Source organism: Tachypleus tridentatus, chromosome 1 (assembly GCF_004210375.1).
Source record: "Tachypleus tridentatus isolate NWPU-2018 chromosome 1, ASM421037v1, whole genome shotgun sequence".
Classification (NCBI taxonomy): domain Eukaryota; kingdom Metazoa; phylum Arthropoda; class Merostomata; order Xiphosura; family Limulidae; genus Tachypleus; species Tachypleus tridentatus.
Window position 1 is genome coordinate 82894349 of NC_134825.1, and position 18329 is coordinate 82912677.

General features: G+C 33.1%; 1 protein-coding gene across 6 annotated transcripts in view; it reads right to left on the reverse strand.

Moving 5' to 3' along the window:
- LOC143253775 (putative G-protein coupled receptor No9) overlaps positions 1-17298 on the reverse strand; it is a 106564-nt gene extending 89266 nt beyond the window's left edge. For 4 of the 6 annotated variants that reach the window (XM_076508156.1, XM_076508130.1, XM_076508138.1 and 1 more), the window contains exon 1: positions 12711-16460. The gene's annotated coding sequence lies outside the window, so the exon portion shown is untranslated. Of the gene's footprint in view, positions 1-2019; positions 3080-12710 lie in introns of those variants that run through there. The other 2 variants (XR_013029849.1, XM_076508174.1) reach the window with 2 other exon arrangements.
- Between the last annotated feature and the right edge of the window lie 1031 nt (positions 17299-18329).

The following is an 18329-nucleotide window of genomic DNA, read 5'->3' on the forward strand; positions in this document are numbered from 1 at the left end:
AATTTTATAGGCTTGGAATTTTTCAAAAGAAAATTAAAAAACCCTAAAAGAATGGTTGTACCAATATGAGAGGAAAGTTGCACCGAAAAAAAAATGGAAGGAACCCTTACAGAATAAAGATAAATGAAAGAAAAACTTAGAAACTTGCAAAAAATAAAGTAGCACTAATAAAGTTTTCCGAAAGCAAATGGAAAAAACAGCTGAAACGTCAAAGAAATCTAGAGCACGAAAATATCAGTTTACCAATATGTATGCCCCATCATGGGGATGATTTTTTCAAAACTGACAAACCCATAATTTTTTTCGACATACCTATTTGAAACACAATTTACTGTTTGACCAGAACTTTTGCGTGAAGGAGAAAAATGTGACATTCGGACGTATAGAATCCTGGTGTCTTTGCCAGATTGTTCCAAGAATCTAGACTGCAATATAGCCAAGAGGAGTTTGAATGCGGCATATTTTGACATAGCATTATGTACGTGGAATATATAGAGCTAAGAAATTAAATTATTTGTGCAGTTTGTTTGAACACCATAGTTTGTCCAAGCGATGGAAAAGCAAAACACTTTCTTAGGCCCATAGAGGAACAGAATAATGTGAAGCAGTATTACGAAAATACATGTGATGTCCTAATTTAGGGTAAACAAGCTGTGCAAATGCTCATTAAGTATTAGTTTTACCTAAACTAAAGAGATATAATAATAAACATTACATTTTGATAACATCTGGCCAGATGATATAGTTCTGTATTGAAAAAGATCATTATGACTGTAAGTACTGGCAAAAAGATAATCGCATTGTTCTACGTATTGAACTGCTTACTATAATTATCTTTCAATCTCTTCTTGGCTGAAAATTCTTAAAAATCCTTCTTATTATGAAAAAAATGTACAATTGAAACGAAGCATAGCATTGTTATAAATTCACTTTTTAATATTAAAAACTGTATCAGTTAAGAGCTGTTTTCTTCATTTTGTTCATTTCATTCAGTTCTATTCTACATACGACTTTATTGTAGCACCTCACTGATGAAAGTAGCGCCCACAGGATACTGTCTGTTGTGCAGAAGGGGTACCAGCTGGTACATCAAGATAAACAACTAAAACCAGTTACCATGATTAACATAGAAATATGACTGAAATTGAGTATGCGTAATCTTTTGTTTATATGCTAATAGGCACGGCATGGCCAAGCGTGTTAAGGCGTGCGACTCGTAACCTGAGGGTCGCGGGTTCGCATCCTGGTCGCGCCAAACATGCTCGCCCTTTCAGCCGTGGGGGCGTTATAATGTGACGGTCAATCCCATTATTCGTTGGTAAAAGAGTAGCCCAAGAGTTGGCGGTGGGTGGTGATGACTAGCTGCCTTCCCTCTAGTCTTACACTGCTAAATTAGGGACGGCTAGCACAGATAGCCCTCGAGTAGCTTTGTGCGAAATTCCAAAACAAACAAAAAACAAACAAATATATGCTAATAAATACTCTTCTGAAATGATAGTATATATTTAGCTGAAAAATAAATCATAGTTAAAATTGCATTTCCAAAATTTTGTGAAATATTATTATTGTTTCTTTTGCAATATCTTTGTACGTTTTTTCTTGTTTGCTCTGATCTTACGATAAAGAGAGCTTATATCAAAGCATGATATCATTGACTGCTGTCTTTCCATTGTCTGTCCTCATGAACATTTCATAAAAACGTTGTTTCTTTGTCACTTTTTACTTTTACAGATTTTTTTAGGAAATTATCTGAGGAGTAAAACAAATAGAGAAAATTGCCATTATTAATTGAGATAACATCTTATTTTTTGATATTTGTTAATTTGTTAATGTAAGATCTTCTATTTGTTTGCATGTTTAAGCTATGTCGCCCTCTGAGGCAAACATATATTATAGGAAGACACTTAAAGTTAAGTAGTTTAAACACGGAAAATACCTGAAACATCTTCAGTCATAGGCTAGATAAAGCTTGTTATTTAAAATAAATAATTCCATACTACAAGAATAGAGACTTTATGCTTTTGAAATATGCTAGTGTAGTTTTAATATTTAATAACATTATTAACATTTTCTTAGGAAAATATACATACATACATAATAATTCAAAACATCAAACAAGTCTTTTATTTCACATTTGGCTTGTATGCTTCATTTAATACTGAAACTTATATCGTATATATACAAGAGCAGTATACCCACCTGGACAGCGGGCGATAGTTCAGTGGGCCGGTGTATTTGATACATTCTAAGAAACAGATTTTAAATTTTAATTGTTTAGCCAGTGTTCAACATGTGAGATTGTCCAGATCAGTCTTTTAATGCCAATTTGCCCCTTTGTTTATGTAACAGACTGCATAATCTGTCTCATGGCCGCTGTAAGACCAGGTCGCACCTCAATCTACTACCAACCAAAAGCAGTATTTTATTTTATTTTCTTATAATCGTTATACAGCTTGGACCGAAACAAGTGTGGTGTCTTGCTGAAAGACCATCATGTGGTGGGCAAGCCTTGAACACGCAAACTTTTAACTGCAGGTCAAGCGTACCAGGCCACGGTACTCCATTTTCATAACACTTATGATGTGTCAATATGTGAATTAATGTTTTATAATAGGTTTATAATACAGAGATGCCAACCATTACGATTTGAGCGTAATCATTACGATTTTGGTGTATACATTATTATTATATATTATATAGGTCCAAATTATTATATATTATATAGGCCTATACAATAGAGTGATAAATTGTTCCCCCAGGGCTTGAAAGAGGTGAAAAGAAAATTTCTAGTGAGATACAAATAAATTTTGATAATAAATAAAAGACATAGTCCAAATGGCTACTTGCGATAATCATGTTTGTGCTTGAAATAATAAAAAATATTTGTATCTCCGACGTCTACCAATAGTTTGAGTGCGGTGCTTCTTCATACTGGGTACGTGTGGGAATCTACAGTTACATCATCAGTGCTTGTCAGCCAATCAGCGCTCGCGTAGATGGGTATTTCTCGTTTTCTAAGCAGCATAGAGACACCAATGAAAGAGACCTTGTTCACCAGATTGTCTTTTTTCTGGGAAATCTAAAAGGAGTAAAACTGTGAATCAAAAATTTAGGAAAGAGTATAGTGCAAAATATCCGGTCATTACATCAAAAGTCAGTGACAGTCATGCGTTTTGTACAGTTTGTCACATCGATTTTTCTGTGACGCATGGCGGGATAAACGATAGTTCCAGGCATACAAAATTGGCATCTCACCAACAAAAGGCTTAAGCGAAGACAAAAACGATGCAGATAATGACATTTATGAGTAAGAATTCAGAATACGAAACTATAAATGCAGAAAATATGTTCACGCAAATCATCATTGCTCATAATTTACCTCTAGCCGTAGCCGATCATGCAGAACATCTATTCAGAAAAATGTTTCCAGACTGATATAGCGAAAAAATATGGCTTTGCTTGAACCAAAACTACAGCCATTGTACAAATGTTGGGTTGTGAAGATGACAAAATGATTTCAAACATACTTAGTAACAGTGTTTATAGTTTAGCCACAGATGGATCCACAGATGGATCCACAGATATAGTTGACTCAAAACTGTATTCAGTGGTTGCATGATATTTTGACCCTTTGCTTGGAAAAATTGTTTGTTCTCTTTTTACAATGGTGGAATGGAAAGAAGCTTCAACGGGAGAGAATAGTTTCAAGCTTTTGGACCACGAACTGACAAAGAGGAAAATTCCATGGGAAAACTGTTTTAGTTTTTCTTCAGACAATGCCTCAGTTATGTCTGGTATAGGTAAAGGTATGATGGGACACATCTCAAGACGACAGCCTAGCATTTACTTCATGGGCTGTGCCTGTCACCTCATGAATATTGCTGCCCAGAAAGCTTCTAGAGAACTGCCCTGCCCAGTTTCTGATAAATTGATAGATATCTACTATTTTCTGGACAAAAGTGCTAGCAGAAAACAACATTTCAAAGAGTTTCAAGGATTATATGACAAAGAAACAAGAAAAATTCTACAACTTGTTAATACAAGATGGCTATCACTGGGGTGTGCCTCAACAGAATATTGGACATGTGTAAGCCATTGAAGAAGTATTTTCACTGTGAAAAGGAAAAACTAGATTCAAAAGGATCTAAACGTGCAGCTCAGTCAGGCATTAAGACTTTAACAGTCAGGATATCCTCTCAGCCACACAGGGACATAGTCAAGACACCCTCCCAGCCACATTGGGACACAGTCAAAACATCTTCTCAGCCACACAGGGACACAAGACAACAGTCTCCAAAAGCAGACAAAGAAACATTTGATATAACTCAATATATGTTTAGGCAGTCTGAACTAAAGAAGAGACAATCAATGAAAAAAAGAGAAGAAAACAAAAGCTAGCAAGGAAGTAACCAAGAAAAGTTATGCACAGAGCAAGTTAGATATGTTAACAGTTTTCTTGAACAACAAAATGAACTTGTTATTTTGTCTTTTTCTTCAGTCTGCTATTCCTCTATTTGAGCAAGCCAATTTGATATTGCAAAGATAAGAACCTTACATACACATTATACATAGAACTCTGATTACACAAGTTAAAAATATACTTGTCAGATACATCAAGCCAGAATATCTTGAAGGCAACATCACTGAACTTGACTACAACAATGAATTCTTACACAAATCTGATGAGGCAGTTTCTATTGAAAATGCTGCCAAGGAATACATTGTTAAATATGAAAAGGACGTGGACCTGATCAGCTTCTACACCAGTGTCAAGAAATAGTATATTGCAGCTATAAATTACATGATGAAACATTTCCGTCTAAATGATGAACTTTTAATTCACACAGAGGTTGCTGATCCAAAACTGAAAGTCAGCAAAGATTTCTCTTCTCTACACTTCTTCACAGACAGGTATCCTTGTCCTTGTCAGTACACATAAGCACGACACTATTGACAAGTTGGAAGGGCAATATTTGAACTATCAAATTGATACTTTCTCAGAAATGTCCTTCAGTTGAATGTTGACAAGTTTTGGGTTTAGCTGTCTACAGTTAAGGATGGAAGTGGCAACCAGAAGTATGACATTCTGTGTACGGTTATGCTTGGAATTCTTACAATCTTATATTCTAATGCTGACAGTGAAAGGATATTTAGTTTAGTGACTAAAAACAAAAGCAAAGTTCAGACTAAACTTGAGCACCTCAGTTTTGAGCATTATTGTAACACACAAGATGTGTATGCAGTCAAATGGATAACGTTGTTATAATTCCCAACCATCCAGAGACATTCTCGTGAAAGCAAATACTGCAACAGCTGCAAAACTATTACAATAAGTGTCATAAACATGATATAAACTAGTCCTTACACAAAGGCTTTTTCTGCTTACCGTTTGTGCATGTTCAATGTTGTTTTACCGGTATGTTTGTTACTCTGAGCTAAATAAAAGGCATAATTTCAAAAGAATTCTTTAAATTTATTTATTAAATACACAAAACACAGTCATAAATGAGCAATCTATAGCAGTAATAAATAATAATAGCTGTAATAATAATATAATAATAAACAGCTTAGAGAAATTGGTCAGGCCTAGTAGCCGCAAATGATAAAGGGCTCTGTCTACAATCATTGCGCTCAGTCATTTGAAATAGTTGGCATTTCTGATAATATAATAACTTATTTTAAACAGCCATGTATTTTTATTCTATATTCCTCAATTTTCTGTGATAAAACATGTAATTCTAATTTGAGCTTTTTATTTTCGCTTCAAATCATTATGAACAAATCCATAACTTTCGATGGTAATGAGGAAGTGAATATTCTCTTATTAACTGTTTATTTTGTACATGCAATTATGAGTGCTATTATCGTGTACACAGTACGTTTCTGGTTCTACGATATCTCTGAGAGGTACATTTAAAGGACTTGGCAACAAATTTCTGTCTAGTTAATATAAGAACATACGTATATATAGGTTAAACATAAGCATGTTAGTAAAAATACCTTTCAGAGAAAGGCATAAATGCTTCTTGTCGCAAAATAGTTTGTAATCCATATCTTTCAGTGTTTCTTGAAACTAGAAATCTGATAAGAATATTATATTTTGACCATAGAAATGTCATTATCATAGCATATTAACGTACATATTAACCAAATATAGTGGAGTCTTTATCAGAATGAAACAGTATATTTGTTTGCTTTATAGACATGGCTCTATCGTCCCTTAATTGTCTTGCGGTGACGATAGTGATAATGATTATTTACTACATATATACACACATATAAGCTGAAGAAAACATTTTTTTTCATTGCATGAAATTATAATCTCTCTTTAAACTTATATTCAATATTTCTGTAGATATTTAGTGTCCAGTACTTCTTTGTTTGTCTGTTACACTTGTAGATTGTGGTACATGAAGATAACATCAGTTTTTAATACTCCCTTCAAACATGCGCAACCAAATTAATGTTGAATAAAATATTTCTGTGAACCGCTTTGACAGCAACACAATATTTACATGGAGACTTATCGAAATGAGTATAAATACTAATTTGCCATTGCAATATTGAAAATAGGCCGAGTTATTACGATTGAATCTTCAAATGCATTTTTCAGTAATTCTTAAAATATTTCAAGCCATAAACTACTGCCTTTGTTGCCTTCGTTGCCTTTGTTAAGCTTGATTAATTTTGACATAATCACGAGTATTCTTACAGCCGGGTTTTTGCAATAATAAAAAAATAATAATGTAAAGAAAGAAAGAATACAAAAACTATACTGTTTGAATATTAGATATATCAGAACATCCTTCATTGTATGCAGAAATATAACTAAAATTATATGTAAGAAACCTTTATAAATAAACAAAAGTTCTAATTTTTCCACAAAAATCTATAATTAACGTCAACTGACTGTGTTATTGTAAACTGACAATCGCCATTCCGTTTGTTTGGCATCGATCATTAGAGTATTTAGAAACTGTTTAGAATGTCAATAGATTCTCTGAAACTATTCAAGAAGTTAAATATAGAATGTAAAATAGAATATAGCGAAAGTGAAGTATAAAAATAAGTGTTATAAAAATACATTGATTCTTTTATCAACACAACACCTGAATTGTGGTTAAAATAGAAGGTTAAAAATGTAACAGTAAGTAAAATGGTGCAAAGTGCAGGTTAAAGCTCATTAAACAACAACTTGGTGGCTAACAGGTTACCGAGTTATACTACACTTTTCAGTCTAATGGATTATAGGGTTAAGGTCATTGTTAATATGCAATGAAAACTAACCATAGATGTAATAATGTAATAAAACTTATGCTTAGATAAAAATCAGTATTACAATATTAAAAAAGGTTTTACAGGAGTAATTATTACTGTATGATAATAGTTCGAAGTTATAGTTTATGGAAAAATGAATCAAAACTGTGACACAAAATAAATAAGAAAAATCACAAACAGTTTCAATATTTTTTTTCTCATCGATTTTCAGCGATTAAAAATGAACGAAAGAAGACGGCAACAAGTATTACCATTTTTTCCAAGTCCAGGTTAACTTTAATTTACACTTTCTTTGGAAGATTAAAATCGATTTATAAAATAAGAAAATAAATACCCATTCCCAGAATAAATCGATTATTAACAAATCACAAACATGTTTATCAAGTTTACATTATGCATTGCTCTGACTGAGCTAGGCTTACGTTTGTTGTTAACTTATCCAGCTGTAATTCTTTGAAAAAATATGCGAAGTTCAACAAAAGGTCTCGTGAGTATACTGTCTAAAAGTTCTCAGTTCCTGGAACTAGAAATAGCTAGTTGCACAAACACACAAAAGAAAAACCAACAAAATATTTGAACTGTAACTATTCTTTTCAGAATTCTGTATTGTCTTTAGTGGGCAGGAAACAAATTAATAGTTAACTTAAAATTTAGACACATTAGCATCAGCGAACGGAAAAATCAGAGTGTTCTGTTTCACTATTACCTATAATTAGGTATATAAAAGTTTGACTATAAATTTAAAAGTTTACAGTTAATATGCTGTTAAAAGTATTAGTGTTTAGTCTAAGTAGACAGCATTATTCCTACCATAAGCTTTATTTGTATTTATATTTATAGATTTCATATTGTGAACGATATCTGTATTAAAGTTTCATATTCTCTTACAGTTGTAGTATTTGTCGCTATTAAATATTTAACACTAATGAATAGACTCTGTAAGACAGGAATTCCGAAAGAGTTAATTGATGAAACTAGCAAAAATTTACTTGTAAAAACAAACTTATGTATATGATCATGTAACAAACAAACTTATGTATATGATCATATAACAAACAAACTTATGTATATGATCATATAACAAACAAACTTATGTATATGATCATATAACAAACAAAATTATGTACATGATCATATAACATACAAAATTCAATACTTATTTATCTTCAGACAACTGTCTAAAGGAAACACCACAGAGAGTGCTTACACAAAGAATGTTCAACACAACCAAAAAAACTACAAATAACTCAACAGCGAAGATTTGGACTTACAATGCTTTCACATAATGGGGTTATAAAACTGCAAGATAACGCATTTTTAGGTAAGTCCAACAGTCGGCCTATGATAACTAACCAATCACATATAGCAGTGGTTTCCAAACTGGGAGCCACATGAAATAGTCAAGAGGAGGTAAAATGTTCAGTATCTACAAATTCGTTAGATGGGAGGTCTCAGACAGGATGTAAACTGTGCCAAGTGGCATGGTTACTTGGGGGGACTTATGCTGATAAACTTTGGGAATCCATGACATAATAGTTAGTGTACTTTGTGATAATTTATCCTTTTCTGATAGGGAGATTAATTTCACAAGACGAGGTTGGTTATTAACACCTACAGAAAACAGTGACACTCTATATTAAGAGAAAACGCAGAGGTTACGAATTTTAGCTTTATATCCATGAAAGCTAATTCAAACTGGAACCACGGTAAAAGTACTCAACTCTAAGGTCATATCTGAACTATAGGACTATATAGTTTTAGATATGAACACGTTCAGCTCCCTTCTTTCTATCTTTTTTTAGTTTGTTCTGGAGCTAAATTAAAATTAATTCTTGCTGCTAAACGAAAAATGATCTCAACCAATCATGATACACCAATTCATGATTCTAGGTTAAGACATTAACAAATCCTAAAACTTCATAGCAACTGATATAAAATATGAAAAATACTTGTTATACGAGTACACACGAAACAGAAGGATTAAATATTAATCTAATTATTACTGGAAAATAACGTTACATATGAATCAATAAAGTCTATTTGCATTTATTTGTAGTTAAGCACAAAGCTACACAATGGGCTATCTGCGCTCTGCCCACCACGAGTATCGAAACACGATTTCTAACATTGTAAGTATGTAGACATGCCGCTTTTCCACTGGAGAAGACGTATATCAATAAAAAGATTATTTAGACAAAATGAAAAAAGCCCAAATCGAAATTAAATCTAAATTCGTAAGAAGTCAAATAATAAAATAAAATAAAAACAGATTTTACAGTTCAGAGTGTACACTCTAAATCAACAAGTTAGTTCGCATAAATAAAACTCGCTCTAAACCAAAATAAATACAACAGATGAAAAACCAAATGGTTCATTCAAAATGTTTATTTAATCCGGGTTAAAAATTACAGAAATATAATACAGTAAAAGACAGCGTAATCAATATGATAACATTTATTTCTTGTTTAAATAGCACATTCATTTCAACCAAAAATATTTCCAAATATAATATACAAAATGCAATGTCAAAACTGACAAGAACTACTTGTGAAGAAAAAACAACAACACGTGATCACAACAAGCAAAAGTCAATATTTCTTCTTCTTCAAAGAACTGTTTAAAGTAAACACCACAAAGAGTACCTATCAGAAAGAATGTTCAAGAAAATTTGTAAAGAAACCAAAGATAACATGAAAGAATTGGGCTTATAATCCTTATAAAAGTGTAAGAAAAAAGATAATTATATAGGAAAATTGTTAAACAATAAATATAACGCAATATTTCGAAAAAATAGAACCTACAATATTCTTCAAAGAAGCAAAAACACTCAGAAGTGTCCAAGATAGCAAGTCTCCAAAGCCAAGCCATAAACCAACATGGTACACAATCCACCATGTGCAATATTTATATAGATGAAGTTAAAGTAAGAAACAGCTACGCATATTATATTTTATAAGAAAAACTAAAACGCCATCGCAAAATTCATCACCTTTCTTGAAGATTTAAAGGAAACCCAACAAAGCAGTGATGATGATAGCACCCCATTTGTGTTCTTACTAGAGGTTTGCCTCCTTGCTGCTCAGTGCATCTGCTAAGGCTAGACACAGCACTTGTTATATTGTTTCCTTCAACAAGACTGGTGACTACTGCCACTAACATTACAGTCGCTTCTAGAATTTAAGGGAAGTTGGCCAAAACAGGCGGCATCCACTATAAGGTGAAGTCTGACTTCTCCGCTTACTTTATACACTCACTTCCCTTTAGCAATAATAAGTTGTATGGAAGCTGACATGCCTTAGCTGCAGTTATATTTGAAAAACTCTACTTCATACTTCTGCACATGTACTAACGCCAGACCAAGTTCAGTGTGGTTAATAACAAACAGACCACCACATCTGTGTAAGTTTAAAGTTTTCCGAAGTCAGTTTTCAGTGTCAGCTCGAAATCTTCTAATTTAAATGACAGAATGTCAATGGCCCCTTGCTGCTGCATGTTTATTGGGAGTTAAGAGAAGTTCATACTTTGATAATAAATGAATTAAGGTCAGTTCTGCTTCCCTCTATCTATCTCTCTTACTTAGAACATCAGACAGCCTCAACATTGATGTACCCCACATGGCCGAGCCGTACATAGGCTGACTTAAAGGGTAATTTTTGCTAACAGTGGTGAAGAAAGAATTTCTTTGATTCAAAAGCCCTTTGGAATAATCATGGGACTATCTCCTGATATTGTTGATAAGGTAATAAAAATGATTTGATATTCATCAAAGGTTACAAGCTTCAATCCTCACCATCAAACCAATGTTGCTTTCATGATAAAAATGACCAAGGAAATTTGAATTACAGCAGTTACATTTGAATACGTTTCTGTCAAATTTCCTGATGCAGCTCTAATAGATTTCTATAAAAATGGTCTATTTGGTTTAGGAAATCAGCATCAAGAGTCGGTAGAGGGCCTGTAGAAGATTTGTCAAATTTTTTGTCTAAGAACTATTTTACCATAGACAGTATAAAACATGGAATATTTTTTTCAAGTGAAATTCACTCACAGTGCCACCTCACGCCTAATGCCTGACACGCATGTGTAATGTTTGTCTAACTTGGCTTCACCGAAATCACAAAGCCTTTATTTGCATGTCCAAAAGTCATTATCTTGACAGCAGGTCAATAGTTGGCGGGTCAGGCTACGTACCGTAGGGCCTTGGGTAAGAAATGTGAGGTTCCTAAACACGCTCTGCACTTTTAATTTTTGTCGCGTTGGAAAGGTAACAGTAAATCTCGTTATTAGCTTCAAAGAGCCGAAAACAACCGTTGTAGGGGTACCGCTTCCCGTTTACTCAATTTTTAATTAGTATTCAAATTTATTGGTGAATATAACTAACTATTTAGCTAATGTGCTCATATGATGCCATTTATGGTAAACATTTTAATTCCAATTAACAGTGTCTATGTGTACAGATGTATTCATGTTCTTGCGTTAATAATATTTGTATTGTAATGTACAAAAGTAATTCTATTAAAATATTTGTATTTAGATGTATATCCCCAATGGGACAGCGCTAAGTATACGGACTTACAACGTTAAAATAAGAGGTTCGATTCCTCTCAGTGGACACAGCAGATAGCACACTAGGACTTGCCTGCAACCTACATGCACAAAGATGTACTCGTATTGTTCTGTTAATAATATCTGTACTTTGAATTACAGATGTCTTATTGTGAATATTAAGTACTTCCAGTCCTACAAACTTCGTTTTATGAACAATCTGTTAACATGGTCGTTCAGAAGTTCTTTTAATAATACCTGTATTCAAAGGTACAAAAGCTATGATGTAAATATTTCCCCGAGATTATACGTCTATAAATTACAGTAGTTTTGTATTTAGATGTAGAAACGTTCTAATTTGTCCGTTATTTTTATTTGGACGTGCAGAGCTCATGTTATTACGCCTATGTACATTTATGGAGCTGATAATACCCGAATACGAACACAGTTATTAAATGTTTGCTTAAAATAGTACCAATGTTTCGACATACAAAAGTCCCAGCAGGGCCATAATTGTGTTTTGAAGTTACGCAGCAATAAAAGTACAACTAACAGCAGAACATCAACCGGTGTTTTTGTTTGTTTGTCGAACCAGAAGTATAAAGTTTGAAGTAATAACTTCCGCATGGCTGCTGTGCTTCTCATGTTGAATACAATCAACAATAATGTACGACAAACTTTTACATATTTTTACAGTTGTACGAAAATGTTTACTTAAGCTTCTTGTTGGCAAAGTTGCGTTGAGGCCATTTCAGTTTTGTTGACCATAAAGAGTGGTAAGATAAAGCTGATTTAGAAAAACAAAACAGATTTGTGTAAAAAAACAACAAAAAACTGTAACATTTCTCACAGCGTTAAAGAAAACAATTAATCAAGGGTCCACTTACCCTTTCTACTGTTGAAAAAGTTTTGAATATCGTCTAGTGTAACTTTCTTCTTTTCGATTGTCGCTACTGTGTCTGGACCACAAATCCATTCCAATGAAATTCTTTATTGAAGACAAATAAGGTAATTGCAGTAAAAGCGTAGCCGGACTTCAGATAAATATCATCAGTTCTGTTGTACCATAAAATGTCAGACTGGAAGCCAGCTCGCCGGAGATCTGAACTACATGTCCTTTGCGCATGCGTGGTACTCGCTCAATGACTGCAGCTCCGTAATGCAAAACAGGATCAATAGGAACTGTAAACGGGCACCGATTTCGTGCAACAGCTCATGTAAAAGGCCGTCCTAGGGTAACAGTTAAATTTTCCGTCGTCTCCATCAACAAGATGAGTCAAACGAGCTGTAAGAACTTGTTGCTGGGCAGTCGGGATTCTAGAACAGAATGTTTGTTGTTTTTTTTAATTTTGCTTTTACTACATATGTTGTCAAATAATAAGTATGCAGTAGTTATTATACACTATTTATCACAATCTATAGCAAAGTCAAAGTTGTATACAATAGAAATTTGTTATACAGATCTGTTTTGAGAGCTTAAACTGTGAAACCGGTTTATAACGGGCTGATAAGTCTCAACGTAAAACTGAAAAGTTCGAGTGGCCTAGAGACTATTTAAACAGATTAGTTTTATCATTAGACGCTCAGATCGTTAGTGTCATTAAAACGTCAAACGATTTTTATACAGATTTTTCCTTTTGAAAAATGATATCACATCCGGTTGTCATTAAAAAGTTTCTACTTATTTGCGTACACGCACGTCGAGGTTCTTTTATTTTATGAAACACTATTCATCATATCTATTTACCTTGCTAAAACCGCCGCTTTCAAAACGTTATTTCAGGAGCCCTACCAATAACATAGCAAAATGAGTGTATACTTTTTATGCGAGTTACAGCTTGGTATATAATTTGTAAACTAAGCCTATCTTTGTTTGTCTGTTCTTGCCCGTTATATTAAACTTGGTGAATTATAATTTAAAACCAAACTCTACATTTTATTTGACATATTATCTGTTTATTTGTGTTTCATTTTAAAATAACCTACCCCACCTTCATGGCTTTAAGTTACAAGAAACTGATGAAAGTTATAACTAAATTTTGTCATTTCTCTTTACTCTAACATTTTCACCAATAACTAAGTCATAATATACTCATCGAAAGTTATGTTGAACGATTATACTGTTGGTTATTTATGCAATCGGCATGTCAAAATTTTAAACACAAGATGCTCGAATTTCATTGAAAGTCGTCATTCATGTCTAGATGGCGTGAAATTTCAGATGGTCATTAGAAAGTGACTTCTTCCTCGCAGTATACTACTGCTGATTCTAACCCTAACTCAGTTACTCTAACTTACTGTTTCTTTAAGTCATTATTTAAACTTAATAAAATAGAAATTTACTGCTCACATAGCTTGGTTCTTTCTCAAAGTAAATTTTCAGTCGATCATTTTATTTTTGATATTAAAATCTTATTAGTTTTTTCCATAAAGAGAATAGAAGGTATTTCAGTCAGAAATTCTAAACAAATCTAAATTTGTTTTTGCATTCCACAATATTTTTAGATAAGTTTTGTCTTCGTCATCCTTTTATTCTTCTGGTATAAAAACAGAAAGAATAAATGAATCATGTGATTGGAAATATTTCTCTTAAGAATGTGTAACTAAATGGAAACTTGTACGTATAAAAGTATTTGTCAGTGTGTGTGAAAATAAAGCATTATGTATATTAAATGATTGGGTCAAATTAACTTAAAGTTGATAATGCTCTAATTTGTTGTTATGATACACAGATTATGGATAGAAGTATCTATACATGATTTTGTAGTATGTGAATAACCCTGCAATACGACAGTAAGCACTTTTCAATGTCAAATTTTACACAGTAGAAATATTTCCAGAAAAGGAATGTGTTTATAGTGGAAATGATATACAGGAGTAGTGTATAATTGTATTCAAAATAATTATTGTGTTTATTAATTATTTCATAATATAACTTACCAAATCGGATAAAAATGTATTCAGTAACGAGTGAAAGCATATAGTCAAGTCGCTCACAGCTATAACGAAGCCACAAGGACCGCCGTACATTAGCAACTAATAACCGCTGTATGCCTAGTATCTTGTTTATTTATATGAATTTAGTAGAAAATAACAGTAAATTATAAGAAAATATGCATGACATTCCAGTTTAGACATTTTGACTATCTAATGTTATAGGTATCTAAAGGGTAATTCTGTTTTTGAAATCCTTCGAATACCCTAAATTAGCCTTAAATCTGTAATCCACATTTTCTTAACAAATTCATTAGATTTTACCATAAGAATAGGCTCAGACAACGCGATGTACTCGTTGTAAAAACAATATAACTAAACTTTCATCTGATTCCGTATAAGCCAATGTTCGATCTATTTGTTTCTTTTTCTCCATGCTTTATGTCACTGCCATTTTCACAATCATTTCAAACTGATTCTAGAGACTTAAAATCGTACGTAAAGTTGACTGTGTTATGCAGAATTCTCCTGGTACGGTTAAAGCATTTGTTAACACCGGGATTTACTGCGTCAATAATTTCAGCTTTAATTTCTAAAGTAAGTTCTTTACGTTTTTTTGTGTCATTCATGTTTATAGTACGCGTATCGCCCAATGTGTAACGACTTACGAATAAAATTTGAATAAAGTAACATTTGAACAAGTACGTGACGTAAGTGTATTGTGTTTGTCTATTGAATTCCGCGCAAAGCTACTAATTGGTTACCTGCGCTAGCCGCCTGTAATTCAGATGTGAGAAACCAGAAGGAAGGCAACTAGTCAAAATCACCATCCTCCAGTTCTTGGGCTGTTCGTTACCAACAAGAAATGAAATTGACCGTCACACTATAATGCCTCCACGACTTAAATGACGAGTATGTTCGGTGAAGTGATTCGAACCCGCACCCTAAATCCCAGACCACGTATTGCAATTCTTGGCTTTATTTTTGCCATAGTTATGAAAAAATAACAGTGTCTATATATGTCTATATTCAAGTTGTAGATATATAAATACATTCCTGTTGATATTTTACAGATATAAAAGTTAACCATTCTTGACAAATCTGGGTTGCCTAAAAACTACAAACCTTATATGATGTCAGATACACTGAAGTTTGTTAAAAAAGTGAATTTCTTTTTCAATTTTCAGACCGCTAATTACTATTTTGTATGCGCGATTTCGTTACAAGCTTGAAAACTGAAATTTTCCTCCCGACGACCCACCATCAGGGGAGCTATTTCAGGTTTAAATAGGAGAGAGCAATTCTTATTGGTTATACAGGAGTCAGCCGGCTGGGCACTCTTAGGTTTCTAAAGGTTAAAATGTAAACCCAGTATATTTTGGGTGAATTGATAATTTCCTGTATTACCTAATAACCATTGAAATGGCTTAAACGACACATTATATACATATATTCATGTATTGCTCACAAAATAAACAAATCATATTAATATATCAAACACAGGGACATATATACTCTTGACCTCCAGTCCAATAGGTTTCTTATAAAATTTTCGCTATAGTCGGACTTTTATTACACGAGTTTTCTTAATAAATGTTTAACTGTAATTAAAAAATTGAACTTTCTACAACTTTAACTCATGGTAAAAGGGTTTGAAAGTTACGTGTACTTCTAACTCGTCAATGCGTGTTATGCTTTGCAATGATCATCGTATTCCTGAAACAATGGACATTACTAAGTGTAATTTGAATAATTTTTTAAATAAAACTTCGTCATAATCAACACCTTCAAAACTAAAAATTTAACAGTTATGGCAGAATTATGGACAGCTAGCACAGGTAGCCTTCGTGTAGCTTTGTGCGAAATTCAAAAAACAAAACAAATATCGTGATTCATCATGAGAACGTAGATGACTGTAAGACACATAACACAGGGACTTCTTCTCATACGAAACCGTTTAGTGAATTCAAAGGTTAAATAACAAGTTAAACAAAAAACATGCACGTTGATATGTGTTGTAAATACTGTATTATAGATACGTGTACAGTTTTGTATTGTTACGTGTTATAAACAATAGTCGTATTGACAAGAACTATAAAAACGGTTATCGTTGACATCAGTTGTAAAATATACTTATTGGCATGTGTTACGAACATTAAGGGTATTTAGATATGCTTTGAATATTACGGGTTTGACGTGTTTTAAGAGAAATGCATACTGACATGTTTCAGACATATTACCTTATTATCCATTATGCTTATTCACGTACGTTATTACTGAAATAAGCTATATGAATATTAACATCATATATAATATGCATAATAGTGTTTACGTAACTCAGTAAATAACATTTAGTAAATAAAAGTTGAGGATACAACATATGCTAGCGTTATTCACGCATACAGTCAAGGCTGTATGAAACATCAAGGCCGATTAGATCATGGTCTAGCTGCTTTTTTCGTGTTACGTTTAGCTAGTTACAATTTATGAATTAAACCTTACTTATTTCAGTATATCACGTCTCAAAATTCGATCTTATAGAATTAATGTTTGTTAATTTCTACATCTTGGCTCTAGCTCAAAAGTAAAGTTACTGCCTGTTACAAGACGTGTGAAAGTAAAGGCAGTGCATCTGACAAGATGTGTAAAAGTTAAAGTATTCTAATCACATTGGACAGAAGAGTGTCATTTAGGTTAGGTTCTGAAGGCAATATGATAGACTTAGTATATATGTGTGTATCTAAAGCCAACAAAAAAACTAGAAAACAAATCTTATATATTTACGTGTATGCAAATGTGTGAGTATGAATTCTAAACAAAATTTATTCTGTTGTTGATATATTCTTGGGTAAAATGGATATTGTGTTGTATATTAAAATGTTGTTTTGCTGTAGCTTACTCAATAATAGGATTGATGTTGTTGTTGAATTTCACCCAAAGGTACTCGAATACTTTCTGCGCTAATGTTCTCTAATTTCGATGTACCGGGTTATAGGTACAGCAGCCAGCTAACAAGGCCTACCTCCAACTCATGGGCTACTGTACTTGAGAAGTGAAATTTGACTGTCACTCTTATAACGCACACAGCCCCCTTTATTACCAATTGGCATGTCTGTGGATTTACAACTCTAGGAATCTGGTTTCGATGCCCGTAGTGGGTAGAACAAAGATAGCCATTGTGTATCTTTGTACTTGTTTAAACAAATACAAAGCATCCACAGCTTTAAATTGCGAAGAATTATTTTATTTTTGTGATTAAGGGGCACGAACCATGTATCCTTGAATTCACAATCCGTTACGTTAGCCATTGGATCAGGCTCGACTTTGTAAGACTAACTGGTTGCAATTAGTATTGGTGTGGATAAAATTATTTGATCGGTTTCTGCAGTGCGAATATAAAGTAAAGTTTATATAACTCTAACAATGCAACCTTTAAGGTGAGTGTGAATTATTTCTTAACTCAATTTTACACATTTCCAGAAGTTATCTTTCCCCAATAGGAGGATGCAATGTGTAATACCTTTTCTAACTGAATTTTTAAAATGGTGCAGTGTGGAATATAGTTGTAATTG